This window comes from Urocampus carinirostris, chromosome 9 (genome assembly GCF_059441175.1).
Source record: "Urocampus carinirostris isolate Australia breed hairy pipefish chromosome 9, RoL_Ucar_1.0, whole genome shotgun sequence".
NCBI lineage: Eukaryota > Metazoa > Chordata > Actinopteri > Syngnathiformes > Syngnathidae > Urocampus > Urocampus carinirostris.
This window is the reverse complement of record NC_142357.1, coordinates 30,705,059-30,715,429: the sequence shown is the minus strand read 5'-3', so window position 1 is coordinate 30,715,429 and position 10,371 is coordinate 30,705,059. Positions and strand designations below refer to the sequence as shown.

General features: G+C 39.9%; 1 pseudogene; it reads left to right on the top strand.

Moving 5' to 3' along the window:
- The first annotated feature begins 5,396 nt into the window (after positions 1-5,396).
- On the top strand, positions 5,397-5,516 carry LOC148360052 (small nucleolar RNA U3; annotated as a pseudogene).
- Positions 5,517-10,371: the final 4,855 nt, after the last annotated feature.

The following is a 10,371-nucleotide window of genomic DNA, read 5'->3' as shown; positions in this document are numbered from 1 at the left end:
AAGTTAATCACGTTTTCCAAAGAGTGAGATTCTTTTGCATAGTTAATTGAAGATATTATTCAAATATTTGATCAAGTATGGTGACTAGTTAAAGGAAAAATACATGGAAATACAGTACCGTAAATTCCGGACTATAGAGCGCACCTGATTATAAGCCGCACCCACCACATTCTAAGAGGATAACCGCTCTTGTACTTACACCAGCCGCACCTGTATACAGGGAGTGCAGAATTATTAGGCAAATGAGTATTTTGACCACATCATCCTCTTTATGCATGTTGTCCTACTCCAAGCTGTATAGGCTCGAAAGCCTACTACCAATTAAGCATATCAGGTGATGTGCATCTCTGTAATGAGAAGGGGTGTGGTCTAATGACATCAACACCCTATATCAGGTGTGCATAATTATTAGGCAACTTCCTTTCCTTTGGCAAAATGGGTCAGAAGAGGGACTTGACAGGCTCTGAAAAGTCAAAAATAGTGAGATATCTTGCAGAGGGATGCAGCACTCTTAAAATTGCCAAGCTTCTGAAGCGTGATCATCGAACAATCAAGCGTTACATTTAAAATAGTCAACAGGGTCGCAAGAAGCGTGTAGAAAAACCAAGGCGCAAAATAACTGCCCGTGAACTGAGAAAAGTCAAGCGTACAACTGCCAAGATGCCACTTGCCACCAGTTTTGCCATATTTCAGAGCTGCAACATCACTGGAGTGCCCAAAAGCACAAGGTGTGCAATACTCAGAGACATGGCCAAGGTAAGAAAGGCTGAAAAACGACCACCACTGAACAAGACACACAAGCTGAAACGTCAAGACTGGGCCAAGAAAAATCTCAAGACGGATTTTTCTAAGGTTTTATGGACTGATGAAATGAGAGTGAGTCTTGATGGGCCAGATGGATGGGCCCGTGGCTGGATCGGTAAAGGGCAGAGAGCTCCAGTCCGCCTCAGACGCCAGCAAGGTGGAGGTGGGGTACTGGTATGGGCTGGTATCATCAAAGATGAGCTTGTGGGGCCTTTTCCGGTTGAGGATGGACTCAAGCTCAACTCCCAGTCCTACTGCCAGTTTCTGGAAGACACCTTCTTCAAGCAGTGGTACAGGAAGAAGTCCGCATCCTTCAAGAAAAACATGATTTTCATGCAGGACAACGCTCCATCACACGCATCCAAGTACTCCACAGCGTGGCTGGCAAGAAAGGGTCTAAAAGAAGAAAAACTAATGACATGGCCTCCTTGTTCACCTGATCTGAACCCCATAGAGAACCTGTGGTCCCTCATCAAATGTGAGATTTACAAGGAGGGAAAACAGTACACCTCTCTGAACAGTGTCTGGGAGGCTGTGGTTGCTGCTGTACGCAATGTTGATCGTGAACAGATCAAAGCACTGACAGAATCCATGGATGGCAGGCTTTTGAGTGTCCTTGCAAAGAAAGGTGGCTATATTGGTCACTGATTTGCTTTTGTTTTGTTTTTGAATGTCAGAAATGTATATTTGTGAATGTTGAGCTGTTATATTGGTTTCCCTGATGAAAATAAATAATTGAAATGGGTATACATTTGTTTTTTGTTAAGTTGCCTAATAATTATGCACAGTAATAGTCACCTGCACACACAGATATCCTCCTAAAATAGCTAAAACTAAAAAAGCCCCACTCCAACTTCCAAAATATTCAGCTTTGATATTAATGAGACTTTTGGGTTCATTAAGAACATGGTTGTTGTTCAATAATAAAATTAATCCTCAAAAATACAACTTGCCTAATAATTCTGCACTCCCTGTATAAGCCACATGCGCCCACATTAAAACATGTATCACAACCACAAAATTAACCTAAACCCTACTTTGAGACCCGCGATTTTAACTGAACGTAAAGTATACAGTTCTAAAACCACAGCCGGCAAAATGAACGGAAAATGATACTGGTACTTAATATTTGATGCAGACCTGCAGAGTCCGGTGTTATGCCGAGAAATGCTCGCTACTACAACCACTTTTACCTCGTTTTATCTCACTTTTAGGGAATTTAATGGCGAACATATAACCAAAACCACTTCGTCTTGCATTTATTGGGAATGTAATATAACTTAAACCATTCCGTCTTTGTATTTGTTGTGAATGTAATCGAACGGTAATGCACGCCGTATACGAATCACTTTTGAGCATGTAACATGTTTATTTTGCCTTTTTCTATTCAAATCGCTCGTATTGAAACTGTTATGCACTCTACCATAAAGCTTATTTCTGCATAATAAGCTTTACGGTAGAGTGCATAACAGTTCTCAAAAGTGATTTATATACGGTGTGCATTACCGTTCGATTCCGTTCACAACAAATACAAAGACGGAATGGTTTAAGTTATATTACATTCCCAATAAATGCAAGACGAAGTGGTTTTGGTTACTGAATAAGCCGCAGGGTTGAAAATCTAGCGGCTTATAGTCCGGAATTTACAGTAATTATAAATGATTTTACATGTCAATGTTATATGTTGAAGAGGATGGGTATATCATAGGCTTTTAAAAATCTGTTTGTCAATTCATATCCCTTTATCGCTATTGCTCTATCCATCCACCCATGCCCCTCTATATTGTGTTTCCCCTCTATGACTGTCAATCTCTACTGTTGAATCTCTCTATCCCTATCCTATCTTCTCTCTATCTTTATTGCTCACTATCGTTCTTTATCCCTTTCTATTACTACTTCTCTCCACCTCCATTGGTCTTTCTCTCCATAGATTTTACTCTTTCTATCTCTACTGCTCTAATTCTATTTCCATCGCTCTTCCACACTATTGCTCTTTCTATCCATCGCTCCATCATCCTCTATTTTTTATAACATTCTCTATTTCTCTATCACTCTTTCCATGTCTGTCACTCTTTCTATATCACCGTCTATTGTTTATTTATATCCTTCCCTCCCCTGTTATATCTCTTTATTCCAAGGCTCTTTCAATCTCTATTACACTTTTTATCAATTTGTGTGTATCTATTTCTCTTTCAGTCAATGTATTTTGTCTATATTTCTCTATTCATCTCTCTATGTATCTTTCTCTTTATCTTTATACCCATCCCTCTCTCTTTCTCTTACTTTTTATTCCAAAGGTAAAGACATATTTTAGTCCCAGCTAAGTCATTTAAATATCTAAATTAAAAAAAAAATGTTATTAGTGTGCAGGAGGAGGGGGGTCATGGAGTGTATATGTGTGTATTATCTAGTTAATGTTATTGACATTTTGCTGAAATTGTAGTCACAATTACTCAATGTGATTAATTATTGAATTACAATGAAGAGGACGGTTCCAATTTCAGTTTCAGCTATTGTACTAATTGCCTATTTTTTTGGTCTTCTGCTTCATTAAAATTGAATTTAACTCGCCCTAGATATTGTTGCACTTTTGAACCTGACAGTAGTTAGCAGATAATTCTGCACTAATTCGTCCAGTGTGGTGCATCGATACTCCAAGTTCCTATTCATTCGTCTTGCTTCCAACTCTTCAATCGCGATTGGGATTGGCTCCTGTGGGATGCGTCGAATTTTGAAGTGCTCACCCATTTGCTTTCTTTGATTTCCCTCCAGCCCGTGCGCAAAACGGTCACAACGAAAGCTATTTGCTACGGCTAATTGTTGCAGCCAGAGTCATTGGGAGGGGGAAATTCCAAAAAAGTGGGCCAGGAAAGGACCGGCCATCTGGTGGATGGGGAGCGCCTCTGATGGACTGGCAGCCTCGACTTCACCACTTCTCATGAATTCATTATTCCTTGGAAGCCAACTTAACTCCATTTACCATGCACATTTCTGTTTGCTCAACTGAAAACACTTCAGTCGGAGTGAGTTTAACATAAATTTTAAATAATAAATGAGGTTATGCTGCTTTCTTGGGCCTTTGATAAATTGAATGAGTGTGGGGACTGATGCAAAAGAACAGAAACAAAAACACAAAATTGTGTTTTTTCCCCCTTTTTAGCATCCGTGAGCAAAGCAGGAACAAAGTATGTTTATATGTTTGTTTATTTGTTTGTGTGTGTACTGTAAATTCCGGACTATAAGCCGCTACTTTTTTTCCCAAACGTTCAACCCTGCGGCTTATACAGTGATGCGGCCAATTTATGTAATTTTTCCAACAGCCGCCAGCGGCGCTCGAGTACAAAAGGTAAGATTTAGACCGGTGGAATATATGTGCCGAGGAAGACTGCAACTTCCTAGCTTGTGAACAAATTAAATCGGCATAGACTTATCCTCACCATGCAAATTGCAAAAAGAAAGGCACATGACGCAGCTTTCAAGCTAAATGCAATAAAGAAGAAAACATAGCAACTGCACATAATATTTACTTTGCGAGCGTGTTGCTAGCGTGTTTTTGGATAAGGGAGTGTAGGACGATGTCTATATGACATAGTCTCTATCCTATACTGGGGAAGACGACTTTGATATAGTTAGGTATAAGGAGGAAGGTGAGGACGGTTTACTGTGACTTCTACAAGTATGGTATGTTGTTTTAACAGTGCCGTTTACGGTGTTGCGAGCGTGTTGCTAGTAGCGTTTTGCTACCCTTCACAGGCACGGTTTGGGATGAAAGTTATAATAATATTATTAAAGCTTTGAAAACTCTCTCGGTGTACCGTCTTTCTTTGTAAATATGAGTAACCCATGTATAATATATATTTGCAACTGTATATTTTTGTAATGTATTCATTTGAGACACTTTTTCTGATATGTTTTGCAAATTAAAAAAGAGGGGCGGAGCAAATGCGGGCTAACTGGAAGTGGGGTAAAGGTGAGTGAGACCTGTTGTTGGGGCGGACAATAGTGGATATATATTTTTCCCACCGTTACCAATGGAAATATAGACTTTTTTTCCTTGGATTATTTTCAACGGGTACCTGGACTTTGCAGGTCTGCATCAAACGTTAAGTACCGGTATCATTTTCTGTTCAGTTTGCCGGCTGTGATTTTTGGACTGTGTAAGTCAATGAAGGACATTTAGTTTCAACCGCGGGACTTAAGGTCGGGTCAATTTAATGTTTGTGATACAATTGTTTAACTTGGGTGCATGCGGCTTATATACAGTTGCGGCTTGTGTATGTACAAAATTAGTTTTCCTCTGAAAATGTGGTGGGTGCGGCTTATAATCAGGTGCGCTCTATAGTCCGGAATTTACGGTAATTGTTTTTGTGTCTGTTTACCCAAAAAAGAGAGAAGGAGTTGAGATATGACAGTCACCCTCCATTAACAGCTACTTCATCCTAGATACCTAAAATGCCCCAAAAAAGCTGAATCTGGACTTTTTTCAATTCAGCATTTTTTCCCTGAAAGACATTCCAACCTCCCAGACATTAAATATCAAGTCATGTTTATATGTATAGCCCTGGTTGTTACACGTTCTCGGCCTTTTGGCTAAGATATACTCTTAGGGATCATTTCTATAGTTTTTGACTTGTGAAATGTACCATTTTTGCAATGCGGAGATGGAATAAGAGCTTGCCCTGTCCTAGGCTTTTAAGCGTATTATGAACTGACCGATAACGGATAATGGATAATGAATAACGAAGATAGAACAATAACCCTTAAAAACCCCAACCCCTTAATCAGTAGGAGTTGCAAAGGGCCGCACAGACCACATATTATTGCAAACTATAGACCATTATTTTACCATCTCCTGATCTAAAACCTACATGAGGGCAAGGGAAAACCCAAAAACCTCAACATGAGGACAATGAAAAAACATTGAGAAGGGGCTGCACATGAAGTAATCCCCTTTCAGGATGACCAGGCTGCAATGGATGTTGCAAGGACATCAACAAACAATGCACAGACATTGTCAACATGAAACATAGGTCATTCATAAGCTAAATAATATAAGTGTCTTTTAAGCCAATATTTAAATAGTTCAGTATCCACATCATCTTTTACAGGAAGCCAGGTAAATTACCCCATTTGTTAAAACTGCCAAAAAACTTGGTATTTTTGGTTTTACTGACTCAACAGGTTTCCCTAGAATACATTCTACCCTCCCAGACGAGCATAGTTTGGTCAGGATCACAATCTTTCATAGGCAGTGAGGTATATCACTCTAGAGTTAAAAGGCCATAACCATATTTTATAGGAAGTTTGGTAGGTCACCCTAGGTGTGAAATCTATCAATAAAGCTTACTTGACATGTTTTTTTTACTTTGCTGATTAAGCACCTTTCCCAGAATGACATTCTACTCTCTCAAGCCAGAGCAAGTTTGGCCAGGATCACAATATTTCCCCCCCAAAATCATGTAGGTCACTCTAGAGGTGAATACACAAATGATGCTCTAATGGTGCACAGCTATTCTAGTTCTAAAGGCATGTTTTGTATATTAATGTCAATGATTTCACCATTTCTTTCAAACATTATTTCATAGTGTTTAAGAACAGTCATTTGAGATTTTGGATGGCGATGACTACAGTTTTAGAAATGCGCAGCACACCCACATTGGGATTTCACGGTTGTTGTTTTGCTTTCATGAGTCTTCTGAGCAAAACACACCCTGAGCGAATATTAATATTTCCATAGGCAATAAACGCGGCTGTTATTTCCACAAACATGTTTTTATTAGAGTCAAATCACCGCTGGTGATAACATTTCCTAATCAGTCATCTTTTGAAATTCCCCGGAGTTGATAACTGCGGTATTTGGAATAATGCAGTTCTTTTTTTTGGGGGGGGGGGGTAATGAGGTTCTACCTTCCAGTTTCTGTCTCTGTACTCTATACTTAGGTCCTATATCGGTTTAAACACTTGGTCTCGTTTGGGACCTAAACATCTTTAGTGCTGCTATCGTCTTGCTCTTGGTTGGTTTAGTCTCCATTACATCCATACTTATCGGTCTTGTCACTGTCTCAATCTGAAAGTTCAATCTAGTTTGTTTCATATCCTTGAACCTTGGTATTGCCTTGGGTTCGCTACTCTGTAGTCTAGTCCTTGTCTCATTCTCCGCCTCCAAAAACTTTGATCTTGTCTCATCTTAAACTCAATGTGTTGTATCGATCTCGTTTTAAGCTTGGAAAGTCCTGGTTGCTACTCTCTCCAGTCATGGTTGGAAAGAGAATTGTAAGATTTGGACTGTTTTATCCCGAGCTTTCATGGATGTGTCTCAGGGACAGGCCTTTTTGCTGGTTCTCAGAGCCAGGACCAGACAGGGTGAAGCTGTGTTTCAGTTCCATGCAGCTAAACTCGAATAGTCTTCCTAATGACGTCAGACAGGCGTCTACTCTGACAATGTTTAAGTCCAGGCTGAAAACAGCTCTGTTCAACTGTGCATACATCTGAAAGGGTTCAATCTACACTCTTTACTTTTCCCTTATTTTAATTCGTTGATTATGTTTTATCTGTGGTTTTAATGCATTTTAAAAACACATTTTAAATTTTCAATGTCTTTTATTGTGTGTTTTTAACCTGTCTGCAATTTCTGTAACGCACTTTGAATTGCCTTGTGTATGAATTGTGCTATACAAATAAACTTGCCTTGCTTAGCTTTTTTTATGTAATTGTAACGGACTACAGTTACATGTGTTTGGGGTATTCGGATTACGTAACAGCGATACATGTATTTCCTTACCCCAAAAGCCTGTCTCCAGTGTTGGTCTTTGTCTTGATACTCAGTATTTTGGTCTTGTCTACGTTCTAAACTCTGAAACCATTGGTCTACTTCAGGGGTGGCAAACCGGGTCCTCAAGAGCCGCATATCCTGCAAGTGTTTGGAGTTTATCGCCTCTATTACAGGTGACTCCAATCACGATCATTATCAAGCTCTCACAAAGCTTGCAAACAAGATGAAAATTGGCATCACCTATGTTGAAGCAGCAAAACCTCCAGAAAATGCTGGACATGCGGCTATCGAGGACCGGGTTTGCCACCCCTGGTCTAGTCCAAGACTTAAAATTTAAAATACCAATCCTATGTAAATTAAATGCTTTTCTTGAACTGTTCAAAAAAAGATGGACAATGTTGGTCTCTTTTGAAGGGAAAGTTTGTCCCAAATTGAAAGAATGACTGCAAGTGCTACTAGCATTAAGTTATCTGATTTGGAACACACAGAAATAGAAAGTTTTTAATCCCCCCCTTTTCTTTTTTTTGCATTCAAACACATGCAAATGAATAGAGCATGGGTATAGCTTGAAGTATTACCTAGTGCCTTGTCAAATTTGATCTCGATGTGAAAAATTAAACATTGTATTTTACACATTTTTCTAATGGTAGGTCTAGGCGTTTTGAAGATGACCAGATCACAGCCCCTAAAACTTTGCATTCATGTGTTTTACTTTGGCCAATTTTTAGAAATTGTGAAATATTTGTAAATGTTGAACTTCTCTTTCTAGAAGGGAATCTATGATTATGCACTCTAGCTTAAAATAATTGTACTTAAAAATAACTATGCACGATTGGCTTTGTGCAGGTTTACCTTCGGCTCTGATTTGAATACACATCGTAAAGGTTTGATATTTCATCCATCCATCCATTATCTTCACCGCTTATCCTCAGTAGAGTTGCGGGAGGTGCTGGAGCCCATTCCAGCTATCTTCGGGCAGTGGGCAGGGGACACCCTGGACTGGTTGCCAGCCAGTCGCAGGGCACCGGGATACAGACTATTCACTCGCTCATTCACACCTAGCGACAATTTGGACTGGCCAATTAACCTGACATGCATGTTTTTGGAATATGGGAGGAAACTGTAGTGCCCGGAGGAAACCCACGCAAGCATGGGGAGAACATGCAAACTCCACACAGGAAGGTTTGATCTCACAACCTCAGAACTGTGCTGCACACGCTAACCACTGTGCCGCAGTGCTGCCCGGTTTGATATTTATTTTAGGAATCTCATTGGCTAACCAATGTGTCAATCCAAATTTTGATCGATCATTAAGATTTTTGAGACTGAATCGGTCGTTAAGTTCATTTTCAATACAAGCCCTCATAGGTTGTCAGGGGCTAAGGACCATAAACACAAGCTTGCAGTTGGCCAAGAGCATTGTCAATCAAAAGGTCAGAGGCCAACGGAAGTATTGAAAATAACCAAACAGACGGATACAACGAAAAGTGCCGAACAATGCAGGAATGCTTTTAGGTGGATTTTTTTTTGTCTGCTGGCATTATTGTGTGTTTTGATGTAAATATTTTACACGGTTGGATTCACTGGACTTTTGTGATTGTAACCACACCAATTTGCGGGGAATTTTATCAAGAGCTGACTCCCCAGGGACGTTATAGGTGAGCTATGCCTGCTTTATGGTTTTCAAGTACAGTGGAACCTCGGTTTTCAAACGCCTCTCAGTTCGAACAAATCGGTTCTCGACCCAAAATTTCGAGAAATTCTTGCTTCGCTTTTCGTTCAAAAAATCAGAGTTCGAACGCCGGTACGCTAGGGTGCGATGCTGGGCGGTGTACGGGTGTAGAGTGCCCCCACCCCTCGTGAAGAACTGTTATGACGTGCGCGCGCACTTCTTTTTGCTTTCGCTTTAGATATCGGTAAACGGACTGTTTTAGCCCCTAATTATGCCTCCGAAGAAGGTCGGTGGCAAGCAGCAAAGTTGCTACAGGTGAAAAAAGAAGTGTACAACTATTGCATTTAAGAAATAAATAATAGCAAAATATGAAGAAGGTGTGCGAGTTTCCGATCTTGCTATACATACAGCATGGCTTCTGCTGAGCACCACAAAGGTAAGAAATCCTATTCATAATTATTTTCTTTATCCTTTATCCGCTCACCACTTTTTGTGGAGACCCGGGTGCTAAATGACGTGTAAACAACCTGATTTTTTTAGTTGTACACGTTCATGTTAGCGTAATCTTTTGTACGGAAGATTACGCTAACGCGAACGTACGATTAGCCTGGGTTAGCTTCATGTTTACGTTCATGGTCAGCGTTCAGGGTGTTGGAACGGATTAAAATGATTTTACATTACTTTTAATGGCAAAAACGATTTTCGGTGATCGACCAAATCGGTTTTCGAACAGGGTTCTGGAACGGATTATGGTTGAGAACCGAGGTTCCACTGTAATTTGTTTCAGACTGATAGTAATGTTTTTTCCCGGTGAGTATGCTTTGAAATATTCTGAATCCAAGGAGTTAATCTTTTCAATGAAACTTGTCATGAGGTATTTCACTTAATGGTGACATCGTGAAGACACAACTTTGTTTACCAACATCCCGACAACGGGCAGTCTAAATGGTAAGAGGTTCATAAATGTTGGTGTTGCTATTGTCTTTTGGTTGGTCTGACATCATAATGATTGGCGTCGTTCACTGTCTCAATCTGAAAAGTCTTAGTCTTCGTCCATTATGATTTCTTATAACCAGGGTTGGGTATGGTTACTTTAACTTGATTACTTTCAATTACTTTTGGA